This window comes from Panthera leo, chromosome B3, assembly GCF_018350215.1.
Source record: "Panthera leo isolate Ple1 chromosome B3, P.leo_Ple1_pat1.1, whole genome shotgun sequence".
NCBI classification, from domain to species: Eukaryota; Metazoa; Chordata; class Mammalia; order Carnivora; family Felidae; genus Panthera; species Panthera leo.
In genome coordinates, this window is record NC_056684.1 from 96176429 (window position 1) to 96187361 (window position 10933).

The window sequence follows — 10933 nt, forward strand, 5'->3', positions numbered from 1 at the left end:
CTTTATTGATATTTTTAAAGACTTCCCACAAAGAAAAGAACAAGCCCAGATGACTTTACTAGTGAATGCTACCAAACATTTAAAAACCAAACTGTAACCTTAACAAGTTTCTCCAAAACCAAAAAATAAATGAAGAGGGAGTGCATTACTTACCTCAACTCTTAGCTTGTCAGGAACAGTCATCAGGACCCAATGTCTGTATGCTCCTATAACCTGTACCTGCTAACCCATAGCCATAATGTGTGAGCACATCTCCATCTCCATTGGCCAGGCTGGTGTCCAGATTGGCAATGCCTGCTGGGAACTCTACTGCCTGGAATACAACATCCAGCCTGATAGCCAGATGCCAAGTGACAAGATCACTAGGGGAGGAGATGACTCCTTCAACACCTTCTTCAGTGAAACAGGTTCTGGCAAGCATGTGCCCAGGGCAATGTTTTTAAATTTGGAACCCATAGTCATTGGTACCTACCGCTAGCTCTTCCACCCTGAGAAGCTCAGCACAGGCAAGGAAGATGCTGCCAATAACTGTGGCCCAGGGCACTATACCATTGGCAAGGAGATCCTTGACTTGGTCTTGGACCGAATTTGAAAACTGGCTGACTAGTGCACAGGTCTTCAGGGTGACTCAATTTTCCACAGCTTTGGAGAAGAAACTGGTTCTGAGTTCACTTCCCTAATGATGGAACGTCTCTCTGTTGATTATGGCAAGAAGTCCAAGCTTGAGTTCTCCATTTACCCAGTCCCCCAGATTTCCAGTTTTTGGTGAACCCCAAGCTCCATCCTCACTACCCACATCACCCTGGAGCACTCTGTGCCTTCATGGTAGACAATGAAGCCATCTATGACATCTGTCGTAAACGTTTCAATATTGAATCCCCAACCTACACTAATCTTAGCTGCCTTACTAGCCAGGTTGTGTCTTCCATCATTGCTTCCCTCAGATTTGATGGAGCCCTGAATATTGGTCTGACAGAATTCCACATCAACCTGGTATCCTATCCCTTCATCCACTTCCCCCTGGCCACATGTGCTCTTGTCATCTCTGCTGTGAAAACCTACCATGAACATCTTTCTGCAGCAGAGATGACTAATGCATGGTTTTAACCAACCAACCAACCAGATGGTGAAATGTGACCCCCATCATGGTAAATATGTGGCTTTCTGCCTGTTGTACCATGACGATGTGGTTCTCAAAGATGTCAATGTTGCCATTGCCACCATGAAGACCAAACACAACGTCCAGTTTGTGGACTGGTGCCCCACTGGCTTCAAAGTTGGCATTAATTACCAGCCTCCCACTGGTACCTGGTGGAGACCTAGCCACAGTACAGCAAACTGTGTGCATGCTGAGCAACACCATCGCCATTCCTGCAGCCTAGGCTTGCCTGGACCACAAGTTTGACTTGATGTATGTTCAGCATGCTTTTATTCACTGGTATGTGGGTGAGGATGCAGAGGAAGGAGAGTTTTCTGAGGACTGGGAGGGCATGGCCTAAGAAATCTTTTATGAGATTCCATAATCTTAAGAAGGATTATGAGGAGGTTGGTGTGTATTTTGTTTAAGGAGAGAGTGAAGAAGAAGGAGAGAAATACTAATTATCATTCCTTTCAGCCCTGCAACTTATCACACTCAGAAATTCAGCTTCTGCATTAGGTGACAGGCGTCAAAGCTCTCTAGTTAGATTGTCTTCACTTTTAACTGTGATCACATCTTACTTTTCCATGTGTACCTGTAAGATTTTTCCATTATGTCTTAAAGGGTTTAAGAAAGAAAAAAAAAAACAGATGAAGAGGGTCCATTTTTCAACTCAATCTATGAGTTCAATATTACTCTGATGTCAAAACATCATCCCCCCAAAAAAAAAAAAAACTAAAAATTAATGTTTCTTAAGAGTACATATGTGAAAAAAATCCTCAGAGTACTATAAAACTAAATCTAGCAAAAAACTAAAATCTAATATAAAAGAATTATAAAACATGATCCAGCAGGAGTCAACCCAATAATCAAAGGTTGGCTTAATATCCAACTATAAATGAATGTAATACACATTTTAGTAAAGTAATGGCCTTATGAAGAGGTCCTATGATGCCCTGTAGTACAGCGTCCTCAGTTTACCAGAACCTGGGGCTTTAGGGGGTCTCTTCTGAGTGTGTTGCATATGTCCTACTATTGTGGTTGAGGCATGTTTGCCTTCGGTCCAATTGTCTCCAATGGCTCCCTTTGCCTGTTGCAGGCGGGGCTTGATTTCTGTGTTGCTCGTGGGTGAGTCTGGGGCCACCCTGAGCTTGAGTTGAATCAGATCAGACATTTGGCAGGGCTGCAGAAGCACTGAACTGGAGGCACTCTCCTCTTGGCATCCCCTGAGAAACTTTCATTGGTGGGTAAGGCCTGAAGTCAGACCAGTTGTCTGCCGCAGCCCACTGCTGGGCTGTGGTGAGACTGGTGTGTGTGTGTGGTTATCTTCCCCTCTCCCCAAGGCAGGAATCCCGTTGGTGTGGTGCTGGCCCCAATCAGGGCTGCTTGCACACGATCAGGCTTATGGCATCATGTTGGATTTGCCAAAGGTATATTAGAAGCCATGTCCACAGGAGATCACAGGGGTAGAGTGTGCAGTGCCAGCAAGTTACTTGCAGGTCCCCTGTGCAAGGGAATCTGTAGCCTCCTCAGAAAACTCCTGATAAGGCCTTGTTGGAGCAGACAGATTCACAGAAGCACCAGGGGGCTGGGTGCCATTAGCAAGCTAGGCGGAGAGTGTTGGCGCTGTGCTGGTTCCCAAAAGTGTCCATGTATCTAGGCTGGGGCGGAGGCTGGTGGGAGGAGGGAGGCAGAGGTGAGAAATTATACCCACCAGCTCTTGTGTTCTTTGAGAAGTCTCTTCTCACACTCTAAGATTAGTAAATAAATCTGCTTCCTGAATATCCTAGGTATTTCTCAAACAGCTGCTTCTATGCTGTATCTCAGCTAGGCTATTTGTTGTGTTGGCTCTTTAAAGGTGGGGACTTAGTTTCCATAGCCCTTTGGTTCTCCCAGAATTGAGCCTGCTGATTTTTAAAGTTCCAGGTGTTGAGCACCACTGATTATAAAAACTCATGAAGCCAGGCCCCTCTGGCCTTAAAAGACAAATGTTGTGGGGATTCATCTTCCCAGTGTGGGCCCTCCCATGCCTGGGGAGCCCCGTACGGGGGTCCACTTGTCTTCCATCTCCATGTCTCTGGTGACCCTCCCTCCTGTGGATATACCCATGGGTATGTTTGTCTCTTGACCATCTCTGCCTTTCCTACTCTTCAATGTGGTCTCTTCTCTACATTTAACCATGTAAAGTCTGTTCTGCCACTCTTTATGTTGTTTTCTGGTTTATTTACATTGATGTGGGTGTTATCTAATGATATCCATGGGCCTAGGTGAGCCCAGATTCCTCCTACACTGCCATCTTGCCCAGAACTCCTAGTTAGTACTCTTTTTATTAAATATAAATGGAACAGTATGGGAAACTTGTGTATTAGTTTTCTGTTGTAACAAATTACTACCTAAGTAGTGACTTAAACAACACAAATGTATCATCTTAAAGTCTGTAGGTCAGAAGCCCAATGTGGGTCTCACTGGGTTAAAATCACTGTGAACAGGGCTCCATTTCTTTCTGGAGGCTCTAGGGAAGGATCCATTTCCTTGACTATTTGGTTTATTGGAAGAACACAATTCCTTGTATTTGTAGTTCTGAGGCCCCATTTTCTTACTGTCAGCAGAGGTCCATTTCCAGCTCCTAAAGGCCAGCCACATTCCTTGGGTGAATCCCACATACTGCTCCTTCATAACCAGCAATGGTAAACCAAATGCCTCTCACACTTCAGATCTCCCCTCCTTCTATCATCACACCTCTCTGGTCCACTCCTCTTTTTTCATCTTCTACTGTTAAGGACATGCATGATTAGATTAGTCCCACCCAGATAATCCTGAATAATCTCTCCATCTCAATTTTTTTAACCTTAATCACGTCTGCAACGTTTCTTTTGCCATGTAACACTACATATACACACATTCTGGGGGTTGGGAGATAGAAAAATTTAGGGAACAACTTTCTGACCGTCATGCCCTAACTGACATGGATGTGGGAAAAGAAGCACCAGACCATGATCCTCTCTGAGAGAAAAGCTTTAGTGCCTCAAGAGAAAGTATAGTAGGTAAATTCCAAAGAGAGGAGAGTACAGGAAACAGGGTCCTACCTCAGATGGAAAGCAAAGGTAGAGAAGAAAGTTGCCTCAGGAACTTTTAGTAGCACAGTCCTCAGAAAGAAGTGTCTAAGGCTAATTGTGTCTTCCCTGGAAACCTACATTAGAGATGCATGTGCATTCTTATAAAAATAAACCTTGAACTGGAACCCCCTTCACAGAAACAGTAAGCTTTGAGGAAGTTTCTGAAGGCACATGTGTTTTAAATTGTCCCATCCCTACCCCTCACTGGAACACCTAGCATAACCTCACTTACTATCACTGTCTTGACAATTGTTTACATAGACCTCTGGAAACGAGGAGTTGAAATTGGAAAATGCCTTACAATGGACATAAAATAGCACATTGAAATCCCCCCCTAAAGATTACAGTTTACCTAAAATTTGCAGACTGCATTTCTAAACTGTAACTTTGAATAATTGTCAAGTCTCTATAATTATAATAGTAATGTAGTTGTAGGCACATTTCTTCCCACTCAGAAGTGGATGTGAAAGGATTTTTTGTGCACTTGTTTCTCATTTATATAGATTTCAAATTTCACACCAGTACAAGGATGGAATTTCTAGTTTTTTGGGTTTTTTTAAATTTTTTTTAACGTTTATTTATTTTTGAGACAGAGACAAAGCGTGAACGGGGGAGGGTCAGAGAGAGCTCCCTCTCTCACAGAATCTGAAACAGGCTCCAGGCTCCAGGCTCCAAGCTGTCAGCACAGAGCCCGAAGTGGGGCTCGAACTCATGGACCACGAGATCATGACCTGAGCTAAAGTCAAACGCCTAACTGACTGAGCCACCCAGGCGCCCTGGAATTGATATGCCCCGATTCAAGAGACCCCCTGAAAACAAACCACCAGAGTCCAGAGTCAAAGCCAAGCGGCAAGGGTCGTTTATTGCAGGTTTGAACCCGGTCCTCCACGCACTCGTTGCCGGTGACGCTAAGAGGCCCCGAGCAAGGATCTTACAGCTTCTTTTATAGACAGGCACAAACAAGTTAGGGATTTTTTTTGAGGTTACAGAGCTGTTATAGGTTGACATTTAAATTTGAACGGTCAGCAGAACTTGATTGGTTCCCGCCTTTATTTCAAACCTTTCAGCAGAACTTGATTGGTTCCCGCCTTTATGTCAGACTACCACCGGGCGCACCCTGGCTGGTTTCAGAAATGGCAGGTGGGGGGGGGGGGGGGGGGAAGGGAAAGATCATTTCTTTGCAGTTGTGAGTACACCTGGTAATTTTTCTCTTAGCCTCTCAGAATTTCTAGTTTTAACTGGATCATATTCCATACTTCTAAAATCCTCAAACTCAATTCTGCAGCCAGTTACAAGCAAAATATCTTACCGGTATAAAGATTTTAAGTGCTTACAACTCCAAATTTAAGCTTCAGGCCTCTAGTGTTAAATGTCTGTAATTTATGCCAAGTGTCAGAATCATTGTAATGAGAAACAGGGAACAGTGAGACATAGTGCCATTGTTACATGTCATCTGTAGAGTATCAAAAATATCTTCAATGTCAGTGTTAATGCTATAATTGTAGGGGCCATTGGTGACATGTTAGAGTCAATACTTTAATCTGAAGAGGCCATCATCATTAATCGGTTGTACTCACTGGCTGAGAAATGGCTCCATTTTTGTAGCTTATAAAATCAAAGTGGTTTTGTGGTCTTTGTGTAAGTTCTAAGCCTTTCTTTTCAAAGCTATTGACTAAGCCTTATTTTCATGATGAGTTCAGCATGAAAGCAGAAGCAAGAGTAATTTCATACTCTTAATGACTTTTTTCTTTAATACTTAAACAGGAATTATTGCTTTTTAAAGGACCCTTTGGTTTTATATTAAAATTTGTTAAGCTCAAACATTAGTACTTCATTAAACTGTTTTTGAGTTTTCTAATATAATAAGGTCTAATGGCTTAATTTAATTAAGCAAACATAACATTTAGCAGGCATGCTGTATTTTCTCCAAACTACCGATTTTCAATCTTTAAATTCTTGAGGGATAAGAGTGTTCTGCATTCAGATCTTTTACCACATAAGATCTTGCACCATGTAATTAAAACATTTGCATTTGTTTCCAGATAAACTACCTGATTTAGGCCTACCTTTTTCCCATGATAATAGAGATGTAAATTGAAAGAAAGCATTCAAGAACTAGTGAAAATCTGAAATAGACCCTATGGAGATTTGAAAAGGGGATCAATTAGGAATAAATAAAAGGATTTGCAATTAGAGAACAGGTTGCAAAAGTTACAACTCCTACAATTGTAGCAGAGCCAATAGGTAAGACTGTGGGATATATTTTCCCCCTCAAAGCAGTGCTCAATATTACAATAACATGATAAAAACAAGGGGATAGATGCAAGGGGTATATGAATAAACAGTACTTGATGATCTGTTGGAGTAAGAACCAGGGCTCTCTAAGATGACTCCACGGTTTCGACCCTGGGAAATTGTGGATAGTAATGCTTTCTTCACATAGAAATCACAAAACACGATGAAACTGTGGTAAGATGGAGAAGAGAGTTCGCTTTCAGTCTCTTGAGGTCATGTTACTTGAGAGACTTCCAGGTGGAGAGACTATGAAATGCAGGCATTCAAAATCAAAATAAAATGAAATTTATTCAGTTTTGTTTTCTAGTTGTCGAGTAAACTGGGCCTTGGCAAAGAACCTTTGTTTCTTTAGGAATCATATGGTTCATCCTAGATGAGGAAAAATAAAAGAAAATTATCTTATAGTTCAGTTATGACACATTCTCAAGGGAATGGTGTTGACAGTTCTGTAATCACACGGTCTGAAGCAATTTCCAGAAGATTATTAAATATACAGGGTTTGATGGAGGATCTAGACTGTTTCCTGTCTAACTCCCAAAAATATATGATATATGGAACTCACTCAACTGTGTTCAACTGTGGAGACTGTTAACAGCTACTTAACGTATTTTTATTTTTCTAATGGGGAGGAAAAACATACATGAAGAAGAGGTATGTCTTCCTATTGGCCAACTCAATTATTCCTCGTTTTTTAAACATTTGTCCTATTGTTTTTTAAACATTTGAATAGGTTGTCACCTGTGAAATCAGGTGGAGAAAAGGTTTATAATACTAATAGAGATTATACTAATATTTTTTGCAATGCTAGTATACCAAATACATTCAAATTCTGTATATTTTAGGCTTTAAGGGTGATAATTTTACCTGAAAATATCAGACAAAAGCAAAAACTATCTATAAAACCATTCTTTCTGAGAAAGATATAAAGTAAGAAGTTTATCTGCAGTTCCTTTCCCAGAAGTGACCACAAATAACAATTCTTGTTATTGTTTCACTTCTTGGAAACAAACTCAGTAGGGTGAAGGAAAGTGATCCTCTGCAGAATAATGGAAGTACTGTGTAAGAAGTAACAAGCAAATGTAGGAAAAGTGAATATGAAAGACTACCAACTGTTTAAAGCAACAATGTTAACAAAGCACTGTGGTGTGGATAATATATCTGATGGTAAAATATGTAACAAAAAGGAAAATCTGCTAGAGGAGTGAAATAGAGTTAAAAAAAAATGTTTTACATTATACTGGACTTAGTCTAATTTAAGGTACATGGTAATAAGTTATGGATGCCTTTTGTAATTTCTGAAGGAACCAGGAAAAGAATGATAATTAAAACCATAACAAGTCAAGGGCACCTGGATGGCTCAGTCAATTGAGCCTCTGACTCTTGGTTTTAGCTCATGTCATGATCCCAGTGTCATAATTAAGATTAGCCCTCTCTCACTCTCTGCCCCTCCCTGACTTGTGTTGTGTGTGTGTTTTCTTTCTAAAAACAACAACAAAAAGCCGTAACAAATCAGATAACAAGAGATACACTAAAATAAGTAAAAATATGCAATTAATCAATACAAAAATCAAGAAAAGGTAAATAAAAGGGCAAATAAAAGATACTGTAAATGGGAAAAAAATGAGCAAGATTTTATACTCCAGCCTATATATATACACATATATACACACATAGACATATATGTGTCTATGTAAACATGCTATGCAAGCAAAAACAAAGCTAGTTTGGCTATCCTAATATACTATAGATTATTATATTTTTAATTTATATTAACATGTAATATTACTATAGCACAAATAGACTTAAGGATAAAAGTAACAGAGATAAATAGGGATATTTCATAATGATAGTTAACTTAGTAGGAATATATAACATTAATAAATTTATATAAGCTTAATAATATAGCTTTAAAATACATAAACCAAAAGTGACACACCTAAAATAAGAAATCAGTAAATCCACAACATAAGTGGGAGATTTTTAAACATTTCTCTTAGTAAGTTATAGAAAAAGGAGACAGTTACAGCACATTTAAACATCATAATTAACCAATTTGACCTGATTGAGAGTATATCCAACAAATTGCAGAAGTGTACATAAAACATTTATCAAAAACATTTATCAAAAATATTTATTAAAAACATAAAACATTTATCAAAATATCCTGGACTATTAATCATGTCTCAACACATTCCAGAGGTTGAAAATAGGACAGTGTATGTTCTGTGAATACTGTGGTATTAAATCAGGGCTCAATAAGGAAAAAATAACTAGAAAATATCCACATTTGTGTAAATGAATCAGAACACTTCGTTTTTTTATACACGATACATCTTTTAATATAGTCATATATGTATATATTATATATGTAATTTAAACAATTGTTTAATGTTTATTTATTTATTTTTATTTTTTAATATGAAATTTATTGTCACATTGGTTTCCATACAACACCCAGTGCTCATCCCAAAAGGTGCCCTCCTCAATACCCATCACCTACCCTCCCCTCCCTCCCACCCCCCATCAATCCTCAGTTTGTTCTCAGTTTTTAAGTCTCTTATGCTTTGGCTCTCTCCCTCTCTAACCTCTTTTTTTTTTTTTTCTTCCCCTCCCCCATGGACTTCTGTTAAGTTTCTCAGGATCCACATAAGAGTGAAAACATATGGTATCTGTCTTTCTCTGTATGACTTATTTCACTTAACATAACACTCTCCAGTTCCATCCACATTGCTACAAAGGGCCGTATTTCATTCTTTCTCATGGCCATGTAGTATTCCACTGTCTATATAAACCACAATTTCTTTATCCATTCGTCAGCTGACAGACATTTAGGCTCTTTCCATAATTTGGCTATTGTTGAGAGTGCTACTATAAACATTGGGTACAAGTGCCCCTGTGCATCAGCACTCCTATATCCCTTGGGTAAATTCCTAGCAGTGCTATTGGTGGGTCATAGGGTAGGTCTATTTTTAATTTTTTGAGGAAACTCCACACTGTTTTCCAGAGCAGCTGCACCAGTTTGCGTTCCCACCAACAGTGCAAGAGGGTTCCCGTTTCTCCACATCCTCTAGCATCTATAGTCTCCTGATTTGTTCATTTTAGCCATTCTGACTGGCATGAGGTGATATCTCAGTGTGGTTTTGATTTGTATTTCCCTGATGAGGAGCAACATTGAGCATCTTTTCATGTGCCTTTTGGCCATCTGGATGTCTTCTTTAGAGAAGTGTCTATTCATGTTTTCTGCCCATTTCTTCACTGAATTATTGTTTTTTCGGGTATGGAGTTTGGTGAACTCTTTATAGATTTTGGATACTAGCCCTTTGTCCGATGTGTCATTTGCAAATATCTTTTCCCATTCTGTTGGTTGCCTTTTAGTTTTGTTGGTTGTTTCCTTTGCTGTGCAGAAGCTTTTTACCTTCATGAGGTCCCAATAGTTCCTTTTTGCTTTTAATTCCCTTGCCCTTAGGGATGTGTCAAGTAAGAAATTGCTGCGGCTGAGGACAGAGAAGTTTTTTCCCTGCTTTCTCCTCTAGGGTTTTGATGGTTTCCTGTCTCAAATTCAGGTCCTTTATCTATTTTGAGTTTATCTTTGTGAATGGTGTAAGAAAGTGGTCTAGTTGTATTCTTCTGCATGTTGCTGTCCAGTTCTCCCAGCACCATTTGTTAAAGAGACTGTCTTCTTTCCATTGGATATTCTTTCCTGCTTTGTCAATGATTAGTTGGCCATACTTTTGTGGGTCTAGTTCTGAGGTTTCTATTTTATTCCATTGGTCTATGTGTCTGTTTTTGTGCCAATACCATGCTGTCTTGATGATCACAGCTTTGTAGTAGAGGCTAAAGTCTGGGATTGTGATGCCTCCTGCTTTGGTCTTCTTCTTCAAAATTACTTTGGCTATCAGGGCCTTTTGTGGTTCCATACAAATTTTAGGATTGCTTTTCTAGCTTCAAGAAGAATGCTGGTGCAATTTTGATTTGGATTGCGTTGAATGTATAGATAGCTTTGGATAGTATTGACATTTTGACAATATTTATTCTTCCAATCCATGAGCACGGAATGTTTTTCCATTTCTTTATATCTTCTTCAATTTCCTTCATAAGCTTTCTATAGTTTTCAGCATACAGATCTTTTACATCTTTGGTTAGATTTATTCCTAGGTATTTTCTGCTTCTTGGTGCAATTGTGAATGGGATCAGTTTCTTTATTTGTCTTTCTGTTGCTTCATTGTTAGTGTATAAGAATGCAACTGATATCTGTACATTGATTTTGTATCCTGCGACTTTGCTGAATTCATGTATCAGTTCTAGCAGACTTTTGGTGGAGTCTATCCGATTTTCCATGTATAATATCATGTCATCTGCAAAAAGTGAAAGCTTGACTTCGTCT

The 10933-nt window shown here is 39.4% G+C and overlaps 1 pseudogene; it reads left to right on the forward strand.

Moving 5' to 3' along the window:
* Nucleotides 1-238: 238 nt before the first annotated feature.
* On the forward strand, nt 239-1599 carry LOC122221318 (annotated as a pseudogene).
* Nucleotides 1600-10933: the final 9334 nt, after the last annotated feature.